Raw genomic sequence first — 12477 nt, forward strand, 5'->3', positions numbered from 1 at the left:
CAGCTCTGAGGGGGAGACTTCCACCATTCCCTCCCACCTGCCCTGGGAGCTTTCCCAGGTGAGAGGCCATCATACTGCCCTCAGCCACAGCCACTATAGTGGCAAAGCAACATTAAGATGCAGAGACCAAGAAAGCTGGGCAGCCAGAGACCAAGCCCCAACATGTCTTGTGTGGCCCCTGCCCTGTCCAGGGTCAAGAGGCTTCACTGCCCAGAAAATAGAGGCCACACCCCAGTGGGTGCCAGGAGCTGCCAGTCCCTACCCTTGCCTTTAACTGAAGGAGCTCCAAGATTCACACCTGTTCTTCAACAACCTGGTTAGGCTTGGCCAGGCCCAGGGCAATGCAGGGAAGACCCAAGCTTCCACAGCTGACCTAGGGTGGGCCCTGAGCAAGGTATCAGGTACAGACAAAAACTGGGCATCAGAACCACAGGCAAAGGAATAACCCCCAAACCACCAACATCATGCCTCAACCTGGGATGACCCAGAGGGATCAAGGCTGCAGTGGGCTATTATATAGCTGGTCCCTAAGGAAGATCCCAGAACAAATACTCAGCTGTAGTACTAACTGCTAGGGTCCCACACACATCCCCAGACCTTTTATCACTCTGCACCAAGGGCTTCTTCCAAAGCCAAAGGAAGAAGCACTAGGGGATTACACAAACCCAGGAGCCCTCCACCAATGACTCAAGAGCTGGAATATACATACCCCAGGTCCCTCACATGTGGTGTCACATCCTGACACATGTGGTTCCATTGCCTCCCAGGGCTCCCTGAGGGACTGAGCTCCGGGCACCCACTGTGGATGCTTGTCTGGTGGATTCCTCTTCCAGCTCCACTCCCCACTGCCCTACAGTGCTTCCTAGGACCACCTCCCAAATGAACTGGCTACCCTGAGCTCTTATCTCAGCATCTGCTTCTGCAGGAGCCCTGACTGAGGCACCAATCTCCTTCAGCTTTTCAGTGTGAAAAGTGCCTTCTAGCAACATACTCATTCTTTCTTCCTCCCAAGGGCGCTAGAGATGACATGACCTTGAGGACCACCTAAGAATTCTCTCAGTCCTTCTCTGGGTCACCCAGGGTCAGATAGATACAGAGTGCTTGCAGTGCCCAGGGTAGTGTCATCCAGCTCTGCACACCAGAGGCCCCCAGCTACACACTATTTTCTCCTCAGGCCTTGGCCATCGGTCACCCTGGGACAACTAAATCAGTTGGGCAGAGTCTGTCAGAGACCACCCTGGCCTACATCCTGGAAGCTGGAATTGGTCCAGGTAAACACCTAGTGGGGCAGGAAGAGAGAAGATCCAGCAGGTAGAAAGAGACTATCCTCAAGGGGATGATAGACAAAGAAAGCTCAGGATCCCCCAGGAGAAAGTAGTGGCCCCAGCCCATCTCGGGTGTTAGAATCACATTATGTGGGTTATGGCCCCTCCGCAGCCTCCCATGGCACCTGCCTTGTTCCTGGCACTCACTTGTCCAAGGCTTCCTGCCCAAACAGTTCTCCAGGGCAGGAACTTGCGTGCACATGCCCAGTCCCTAGGAGGTGCTTGGAGAGCACAGCTCACTCTGTGGTTCCCCCCACCGAGGCTGTGTGATGGGCACAGGGTGTGTGTATAGCATTAGGGCACAGACCAGATCAGTGTGACACTTTATCTAGAAAGCTTCAATTTTACCTCCTTGGTTTTTGAGCAGGTATTGGCATCTATCTTCATTTCTTATTGCTCCCATAGCCAATTACCACAAACTTAGTGGTTTGGAAAACTCATAATTTAGTTCACAGTTCTCTAGTCTAGGTGAGCTTGATAGGGTTCTTTTCTTGGAATCTCATGCCCAAAATCAAGGTGTCAGCAGGCAGAGTTCTTATCTGGAGGCTCTGGAGGAAAGTCTACTTCCAGGTTATTCCAGGTGTTGGCAGAACTCAGCTCCATGTAATTGGAGGACTGAGGTCCCCATTTCCCCATTTTCCTTGCTGTCATCCAGGGATTATTTTCAGGTTTTAGAGCAACCTACATCCCCCGGCTTGTGACCCTCTTTATCTTCAAAGCCAGCAAAGGCAGGTCAAGACCTTCTTATGCTCTGAACTCCCCTTCTGCTACATGTCCTCTGCCTCCAACAAGAGAAAGTTCTCTGCTTTCCAGGACTTATGTAATTAGATTGGGCCCACCTGGATAATCTCCACATTTTAGGGCCCATCCCATCTCCTAAGCCCTTTTGCTATGTAAGGTAACATATTTCAAAGTTTGGGGGGATTAGAGCGTGGACATCTGTGGTGGCCATTATTTGCCCCTACCCACAACCTCTCAGAATCATCCTCCTGTTGTCCTCTACTCTCCCCACCAGACTGTCCTCTCTCTCTATTCCTCACACAGCCTAAAGCAACAGAGAACATAAAGGGAAGAGGAGTGGTCAGAGCCTGGACGCCAGGCCAGGAGAAAGAAACTTTAGACTAGAACACACTGACTGAGGTTGCCATGCCTAACTCATGATGAGACCCTGGTGGCCATGCTCACACTCCCACCCTGCCCCTCACACTGATGGATTAAAGGTAGTGGCAAATTCCTTCACCTGGTCTCATAGTACTTCTCAAGTAGAAGTAGAGTCCTGGTCTCCTTCCCTTGAATTTGGAATGTCCAGACCGGTTGAACCAATGGAATATAGCAAAAATGATGCCATGTGTATTCTGGACCTTGCCTTTAGGGCAACTGGCAGTTTCCACTTCCTTCCTGTTGGAATCATGAACCATCATATAACATGTCTGACTGCCTGAGGTTGTCTGGGTTAGTCATACAAACAGGCCACATGAAAGAGATGCATGGCAGGCTCCAATCATGTAAACCAATCAGTTTATATACCAGATTACATGGAGAAAAAAAAAAAAAAAAAGACATTCTCACTAAGCCCATTGCATTCCTGCCCCCACAGAATCATGAAATATAATAATAAAATTTACTGTTTTAAGCACTAAGATTTGGAGTAGTTTGTTACACAGCAATAAATGACAAAAAAAAAACCAAAACCAAAAACAAACAAACAAACAAACAAAAAAACCCCTCATTGACACAAACAACTGTCCCAGTAGAGTCTTGTCCCTGGAAATGGACACCTGAACATATGTACATGGAGGCTGTAGGTGTTGCGTAAGAGCCTCTTAATGGTAAAGTTCCAGAAAGAAGTTACAGGAGTTTCCCCTGCTGAGGGCTTCAGATATGACCTGGCTCCTACCCTTCCATGGCCTGTTGTTTAGGATTTCTGAAGTTCTTGGATCTGCTCCAGCACCCAGCTACTGAATCTCCAGGGCCCACTGCTTTTGCTTGTTTTAAAGAATCTTAGGGCGAGTTGCGGCAAGATGGCGGCTTAGGAGGACGCTGGGCTCACCGCACGTCCTACTGATCACTTAGATTCCATCTACACCTGCCTAAATAACCCAGAAAACCGCCAGAGGATTAGCAGAACAGAGTCGCCGGAGCCAAACGCAGACGAGAGGCCCACGGAAGAGGGTAGGAAGGGCGGCGAGGCAGTGCGCGCTCCACGGACTGGCGGGAAGGAGCCGGGGCGGAGGGGTGGCTCGCCGGCCAAGCAGAGCCCCCGAGTCTGGCTTGCAAAAGCGGAGGGGCCTGACGGACTGTGTTCCGACAGCAAGCTCGACTTAGCGTCTGGGAGGTCATAAGTTAACAGCTCTGCTCGGAAAGCGGAAAGGCTGGAGGACAAAGGGAGGGAGAGCTGCTGAGCCCCCGGAAGACAGAGCTCAGTTTGGTGGGGAACAAAGGCGCTCGCCAGCGCCATCTCCCCCGCCCATCCCCCAGCCGAAATCCCAAAGGGAACCGGTTCCTGCCAGGGAACTTGCTCGCTCCGCGCAAACAACCAACTCTGCGCTTCTGCGGAGCCAAACCTCCGGCAGCGGATCTGACTCCCTCCCGCTGCCACAGGGCCCCTCCTGAAGTGGATCACCTAAGGAGAAGCGATCTAAGCCTGCCCCTCCTGCCCCCGAGCACCTTGCCTACCCACCCCAGCTAATACGCCAGATCCCCAGCATCGCAAGCCTGGCAGGGTGCAAGTAGCCCAGACGAGCCACACCACCCCACAGTGAATCCCGCCCCTAGGAGAGGGGAAGAGAAGGCACACACCAGTCTGACTGTGGCCCCAGCGGTGGGCTGGGGGCAGACATCAGGTCCGATTGCGGCCCCGCCCACCAACTCCAGTTATACACCACAGCACAGGGGAAGTGCCCTGCAGGTCCTCACCACGCCAGGGACTATCCAAAATGACCAAGCAGAAGAATTCCCCTCAGAAGAATCTCCAGGAAATAACAACAGCTAATGAGCTGATCAAAAAGGATTTAAATAATATAACAGAAAGTGAATTTAGAATAATAGTCATAAAATTAATCGCTGGGCTTGAAAACAGTATACAGGACAGCAGAGAATCTCTTGCTACAGAGATCAAGGGACTAAGGAACAGTCACGAGGAGCTGAAAAACGCTTTAAACGAAATGCATAACAAAATGGAAACCACCACAGCTCGGCTTGAAGAGGCAGAGGAGAGAATAGGTGAACTAGAAGATAAAGTTATGGAAAAAGAGGAAGCTGAGAAAAAGAGAGATAAAAAAATCCAGGAGTATGAGGGGAAAATTAGAGAACTAAGTGATACACTAAAAAGAAATAATATACGCATAATTGGTATCCCAGAGGAGGAAGAGAGAGGGAAAGGTGCTGAAGGGGTACTTGAAGAAATCATAGCTGAGAACTTCCCTGAACTGGGGAAGGAAAAAGGCATTGAAATCCAAGAGGCACAGAGAACTCCCTTCAGACGTAACTTGAATCGATCTTCTGCACGACATATCATAGTGAAACTGGCAAAATACAAGGATAAAGAGAAGATTCTGAAAGCAGCAAGGGGTAAACGTTCCCTCACATATAAAGGGAGACCTATAAGACTCGTGACTGATCTCTCTTTTGAAACTTGGCAGGCCAGAAAGAATTGGCAAGAGATTTTCAGGGTGCTAGACAGAAAAAATATGCAGCCAAGAATCCTCTATCCAGCAAGTCTGTCATTTAGAATAGAAGGAGAGATAAAGGTCTTCCCAAACAAACAAAAACTGAAGGAATTTGTCACCACTAAACCAGCCCTACAAGAGATCCTAAGGGGGACCCTGTGAGACAAAGTCCCAGAGACATCACTACAAGCATAAAACATACAGACATCACAATGACTCTAAACCTGTATCTTTCTATAATAACACTGAATGTAAATGGATTAAATGCGCCAACCAAAAGACATAGGGTATCAGAATGGATAAAAAAACAAGACCCATCTATTTGCTGTCTACAAGAGACTCATTTTAGACCTGAGGACACCTTTAGATTGAGAGTGAGGGGATGGAAAACTATTTATCATGCGACTGGAAGCCAAAAGAAAGCTGGAGTAGCCATACTTATATCAGACAAACTAGACTTTAAATTAAAGGCTGTAACAAGAGATGAAGAAGGACATTATATAATAGTTACAGGGTCTATCCATCAGGAAGAGCTAACAATTATAAATGTCTATGCACCGAATACCGGAGCCCCCAAATATATAAAACAATTACTCATAAACACAAGCAACCTTATTGATAAGAATGTGGTAATTGCAGGGGACTTTAATACACCACTTACAGAAATGGATAGATCATCTAGACACACGGTCAATAAAGAAACAAGGACCCTGAATGAGACATTGGATCAGATGGACTTGACAGATATATTTAGAACTCTGCATCCCAAAGCAACAGAATAGACTTTCTTCTCGAGTGCACATGGAACATTCTCCAAGATAGATCATATACTGGGTCACAAAACAGCCCTTCATAAGTTTACAAGAATTGAAATTATACCATGCTTACTTTCAGACCACAATGCTATGAAGCTTGAAATCAACCACAGAAAAAAGTCTGGAAAACCTCCAAAAGCATGGAGGTTAAAGAATACCCTACTAACGAATGAGTGGGTCAACCAGGCAATTAGAGAAGAAATTAAAAAATATATGGAAACAAACGAAAATGAAAATACAACAATCCAAACGCTTTGGGACGCAGCAAAGGCAGTCCTGAGAGGAAAATACATTGCAATCCAGGCCTATCTCAAGAAACAAGAAAAATCCCAAATACAAAATCTAACAGCACACCTAAAGGAACTAGAAGCAGAACAGCAAAGGCAGCCTAAGCCCAACAGAAGAGAAATAATAAAGATCAGAGCAGAAATAAACAATATAGAAACTAAAAAAACTGTAGAGCAGATCAACGAAACCAAGAGTTGGTTTTTTGAAAAAATAAACAAAATTGACAAACCTCTAGCCAGGCTTCTCAAAAAGAAAAGGGAGATGACCCAAATAGATAAAATCATGAATGAAAATGGAACTATTACAACCAATCCCTCAGAGATACAAACAATTATCAGGGAATACTATGAAAAATTATATGCCAACAAATTGGACAACCTGGAAGAAATGGACAAATTCCTGAACACCCACACTCTTCCAAAACTCAATCAGGAGGAAATAGAAAGCTTGAACAGACCCATAACCAGCGAAGAAATTGAATCGGTTATCAAAAATCTCCCAACAAATAAGAGTCCAGGACCAGATGGCTTCCCAGGGGAGTTCTACCAGACGTTTAAAGCAGAGATAATACCTATCCTTCTCAAGCTATTCCAAGAAATAGAAAGGGAAGGAAAACTGCCAGACTCATTCTATGAAGCCAGTATTACTTTGATTCCTAAACCAGACAGAGACCCAGTAAAAAAAGAGAACTACAGGCCAATATCCCTGATGAATATGGATGCAAAAATTCTCAATAAGATACTAGCAAATCGAATTCAACAGCATATAAAAAGAATTATTCACCATGATCAAGTGGGATTCATTCCTGGGATGCAGGGCTGGTTCAACATTCGCAAATCAATCAACGTGATACATCACATTAACAAAAAAAAAGAGAAGAACCATATGATCCTGTCAATCGATGCAGAAAAGGCCTTCGACAAAATCCAGCACCCTTTCTTAATAAAAACCCTTGAGAAATTTGGGATAGAAGGAACATACTTAAGGATCATAAAAGCCATTTATGAAAAGCCCACAGCTAACATCATCCTCAACGGGGAAAAACTGAGAGCTTTTTCCCTGAGATCAGGAACACGACAAGGATGCCCACTCTCACCGCTGCTGTTTAACATAGTGCTGGAAGTTCTAGCATCAGCAATCAGACAACAAAAGGAAATCAAAGGCATCAAAATTGGCAAAGATGAAGTCAAGCTTTCACTTTTTGCAGATGACATGATATTATACATGGAAAATCCGATAGACTCCACCAAAAGTCTGCTAGAACTGATACAAGAATTCAGCAAAGTTGCAGGATACAAAATCAATGTACAGAAATCAGTTGCATTCTTATACACTAACAATGAAGCAACAGAAAGACAAATAAAGAAACTGATCCCATTCACAATTGCACCAAGAAGCATAAAATACCTAGGAATAAATCTAACCAAAGATGTAAAGGATCTGTATGCTGAAAACTATAGAAAGCTTCTGAAGGAAATTGAAGAAGATTTAAAGAAATGGAAAGACATTCCCTGCTCATGGATTGGAAAAATAAATATTGTCAAAATGGCAATACTACCCAAAGCTATCTACACATTCAATGCAATCCCAATCAAAATTGCACCAGCATTCTTCTCGAAACTAGAACAAGCAATCCTAAAATTCATATGGAACCACAAAAGGCCCCGAATAGCCAAAGGAATTTTGAAGAAGAAGACCAAAGCAGGAGGCATCACAATCCCAGACTTTAGCCTCTACTACAAAGCTGTCATCATCAAGACAGCATGGTATTGGCACCAAAACAGACACATAGACCAATGGAATAGAATAGAAACCCCAGAACTAGACCCACAAACATATGGCCAACTCATCTTTGACAAAGCAGGAAAGAACATCCAATGGAAAAAAGACAGCCTCTTTAACAAATGGTGCTGGGAGAACTGGACAGAAACATGCAGAAGGTTGAAACTAGACCACTTTCTCACACCATTCACAAAAATAAACTCAAAATGGATAAAGGACCTAAATGTGAGACAGGAAACCATCAAAACCTTAGAGGAGAAAGCAGGAAAAGACCTCTCTGACCTCAGCCGTAGCAATCTCTTACTCGACACATCCCCAAAGGCAAGGGAATTAAAAGCAAAAGTGAATTACTGGGACCTTATGAAGATAAAAAGCTTCTGCACAGCAAAGGAAACAACCAACAAAACTAAAAGGCAACCAACGGAATGGGAAAAGATATTCGCAAATGACATATCGGACAAAGGGCTAGTATCCAAAATCTATAAAGAACTCACCAAACTCCACACCCGAAAAACAAATAACCCAGTGAAGAAATGGGCAGAAAACATGAATAGACACTTCTCTAAAGAAGACATCCGGATGGCCAACAGGCACATGAAAAGATGTTCAGCGTCGCTCCTTATCAGGGAAATACAAATCAAAACCACACTCAGGTATCACCTCACGCCAGTCAGAGTGGCCAAAATGAACAAATCAGGAGACTATAGATGCTGGAGAGGATGTGGAGAAACGGGAACCCTCTTGCACGGTTGGTGGGAATGCAAATTGGTGCAGCCGCTCTGGAAAGCAGTGTGGAGGTTCCTCAAAAAATTAAAAATAGACCTACCCTATGACCCAGCAATAGCACTGCTAGGAATTTATCCAAGGGATACAGGAGCACTGATGCATAGGGCCACTTGTACCCCAATGTTCATAGCAGCACTCTCAACAATAGCCAAATTATGGAAAGAGCCTAAATGTCCATCAACTGATGAATGGATAAAGAAATTGTGGTTTATATACACAATGGAATATTACGTGGCAATGAGAAAAAATGAAATATGGCCTTTTGTAGCAACGTGGATGGAACTGGAGAGTGTGATGCTAAGTGAAATAAGCCATACAGAGAAAGACAGATACCATATGGTTTCACTCTTATGTGGATCCTGAGAAACTGAACAGGAACCCATGGGGGAGGGGAAGGAAAAAAAAAAAAAGAGGTTAGAATGGGAGAGAGCCAAAGCATAAGAGACTGTTAAAAACTGAGAACAAACTGAGGGTTGATGGGGGGTGGGAGGGAAGAGAGGGTGGGTGATGGGTATTGAGGAGGGCACCTTTTGGGATGAGCACTGGGTGTTGTATGGAAACCAATTTGTCAATAAATTTCATAAAAAAAAAATAAAAAAAAAAAAGAATCTTAGGGCATTTGCGTGGCTCAGTCAGTTAAGCATCTGACTTCAGCTCAGGTCCTGATCTCACAGTTCATGAGTTGAAGTCCCACATTGGGTGAGCTTGAACCCTGCTTCAGGTGAGCCCTGCTTCCCTCTTTCTCCTTCTCTGTCTGTCTCTCTCTCTGCCCCTCACTCACTTGTGCCCTCTCTCTGTCTTTCAAAAAAATAAAAAAGCAGGAGTGCCTGGGTGGCTCAGTTGGTTAAGCATCCAACTTTTGGTTTCACCTCAGGTCATGATCTCATGGTTCATGAGTTTGAGCCCCACATTAGGCTCCACACTGATGGTGTGGAGCTTGCTTGGGATTCCATCTCCCTCTTTCTCTCCCTCCCCTGTTCATGCTCTCTCTCAAAATAAATAAAAACTTAAATAAATAAATAAATAAATAAATAAATAAATAAATAAATAAAACATCTAAAAAAAAAAAAAGAATCTTAACAGAAACACTTGACAACCATGACCATGTCAACAAGAGAGAAAAAGAGCAGCCTAGTGTAATGCTAAAAGCATGAACTCTGGTGGCCCAATGCCTGGGTTCAAATCCTAGTTCTGTCATTAACTAGCAATGTAACCTTGAGCAAGTCAATTAACCTCTCTGTGCCTCAGTCTCCTCACCTTCAAAAACAGTAGCCTCCCAACAAAGAAAAGCCCAGGACCAGATGGTATTATTGGTGAATTCTACCAAACATTTAAAGACAAATTAACATCAGTCTTCCTCAAACTCTTCCCAAAAACTGCAGAGGAGGAAACACTTTCTAACTAATTCTATGTGGCCAGCATTGCCCTGATACCAAAGTCAGATAAACACATCACAAGAAAAAAAAAAAAAACAAAACTGCAAACCAATACCCCTTATGAACACTGATGCAACAATCCTCAACAAAATGACAACAAATTATATCCAGCAGCATATTAGCAGGATTACACATCATGACCAAGGGGAATTTATTCCTGGAATGCAAGGGTGGTTTGACACATGCAAATCAAGGATGATATACAGATCATTGGAATAGAATAGAGAACTCAGAAATAAGCCCTCAATAGGACAAATTAGTTTTGATAAAGTGCCAAGGCCATCCAATGAGGGGGAAAAAAACAGTCTCTTCAGTAAACGGTGCTGGTACCACTGGATACCCAGAGGCAAAAGAATGAAGTTGGATCTCACACCATACCCCCAAAAAATGAGCTCAAATTGGATCAAAGACCTAAATATAAAAGCTAAGACCATAAAACTTTTCGAAGAAAACATAGGAACAAATCTTCATGACATTGGAGCTGGTAATGGATTCTTGAATAATACACCAAAACAACACACAACAGAAGAAAAAATAGGTGATCCAGACTTCATCATGATTAAAAACTTTTGTGCATCAAAAGACACTATGGAGAGAATGAAAACACAACCCACAGAATGGGAAAAAATCATTGCAAATTATAAATCTGATAAAGGTCTGGCATCCAGAATACATACAGAGAACTCTTACAACTCAACAACAAAAAGCAAATAGCCAATTAAAAAATGGACAAAGGGCTTAAGTAGACATTTCTCCAAAGAAGACATACAAACGGACAAGCACATGAAAAGATGCTCAGTGATATTAGTCATTAGGAATGTAAACCAAACCCACAATGAAAAACCACTTCATACCCACTAGGATGACTATAATTTTTTTTAAGTAGGCTTCACACCCAGGACAGAACCCAATGTGGGGCTTGAACTCATGACACTGAAATCAAGACCTGAGCTAAAATCAAGAGTCAGATGCTTGACAAACTGAGCCACCCAGGTGCCTCTATAATTTTTTTTAAAGTAAAATAACAAGTGTTGATGAAGTATCAGAGAAATTAGAACTTTCATACATTGTTAGTGGGAAGGTACAACAGAGCAGCAACTTTGGAAAACAGTTTTGCAGTTCCTCAATAAGTTAAATATAGATTTACCATATGGGCCAGCAATTCTACTCCTAGGTATATACACAAAAAATTGAAAACAGATGTTCTCATGAATGTTCACAGCAACTCTATTCACAATAACCAAGAAGTGTTAACAAGTCAAATGTCCATCAACAGATGAATAAATCAACAAAACATGGTACATCCATACAGTGAAATTTTATTTATGGAAAAAAGAAATGAAGCAATAATACATGCTACAACATGGATGAACCTTGAAAACATTGTGAGTAGTGAAAGAAGTCATAAACAAAAGGCCACATGTTATATGAGTTCATTTATATGAAATACCCAGAATAGGCAAATCATTGACACAGAAAGCAGATTAGTGGTTGCCAGAAGCTGGGTGGAGGGGGAAATGGGGAATTCCTGATTAATGGGTATGAAGTGTCCATTGACGGTGATGAAAAAGTTCTGGAATAGACCATGATGGTGTTTGCACAACATTCATTGCATGAATGTGCTCAATGCCACTGAATTGTATACTCTAGGATGGCACTAACAGTAATAAAAAATGAATAAAAGGGGAAACAGAGTATTATCTCATACCATATTTACAAACACAAAGTTAGTCAAATTTAAGGAGATGACCTTTGCAAAGTATTTAGAACAGTGCCTGGCACATAGTCAGTGCTACAGAGTTTAAAGAGAGAAAGAGAAATGAATGACAGCACCAACCCTTGAAAGTGGAGGGAGAGACACAGAATGAAAGTAGAAAGGCTTCCCAGCCCTTCCTAAAGGTAGTCAGCAGGGTTCTGAGAATTCTGCCCTTTAGCTCTGTTCACTACCCAAAGGCAAGTCTTCAGTGAGACACAAAGAACTCTCAGTGACCCCCATAATTTGGCAACCTTCTTAGGGAACCAGCTCAGGGGACTCTCTAGGATCTTACTAGAGCAGCGGTCAGACTTTGCAGACATGGGGTCACCATCCATACATTCAGCTCTCCCACCAGAAAAAGAAGGGAGACATTATTGTTCTGCACACTGTTCAAAAGACTCTGACCTACCTGTAGACAGAAAGCCTTAAAGATGCAACATAAGCCCCTACCTGACTCCAGGCCTCCAGAAGTGGTCCACCCACCCTCTCTCATGATGAAAGTCTTCTAGTTGTTGACCTGTGAGACCTTCCCCATACATCTCCAGCCTTATCTCACCCTAACATGTTTTTTCCCTCCTCCACCACAGCCACGCCAGCCTCCTTCAAGCCCTCACAAGCTGT

At 43.7% G+C, this 12477-nt stretch overlaps 1 protein-coding gene across 2 annotated transcripts in view; it reads right to left on the reverse strand.

Annotated features, from left to right (window-relative positions):
* Positions 1–12477, reverse strand: part of ACSS1 (acyl-CoA synthetase short chain family member 1) — a 67655-nt gene that overhangs the window by 25118 nt on the left and 30060 nt on the right. The window lies entirely within an intron of this gene.

The sequence above is a fragment of the Prionailurus bengalensis genome, chromosome A3 (assembly GCF_016509475.1).
Source record: "Prionailurus bengalensis isolate Pbe53 chromosome A3, Fcat_Pben_1.1_paternal_pri, whole genome shotgun sequence".
Lineage (NCBI taxonomy): Eukaryota > Metazoa > Chordata > Mammalia > Carnivora > Felidae > Prionailurus > Prionailurus bengalensis.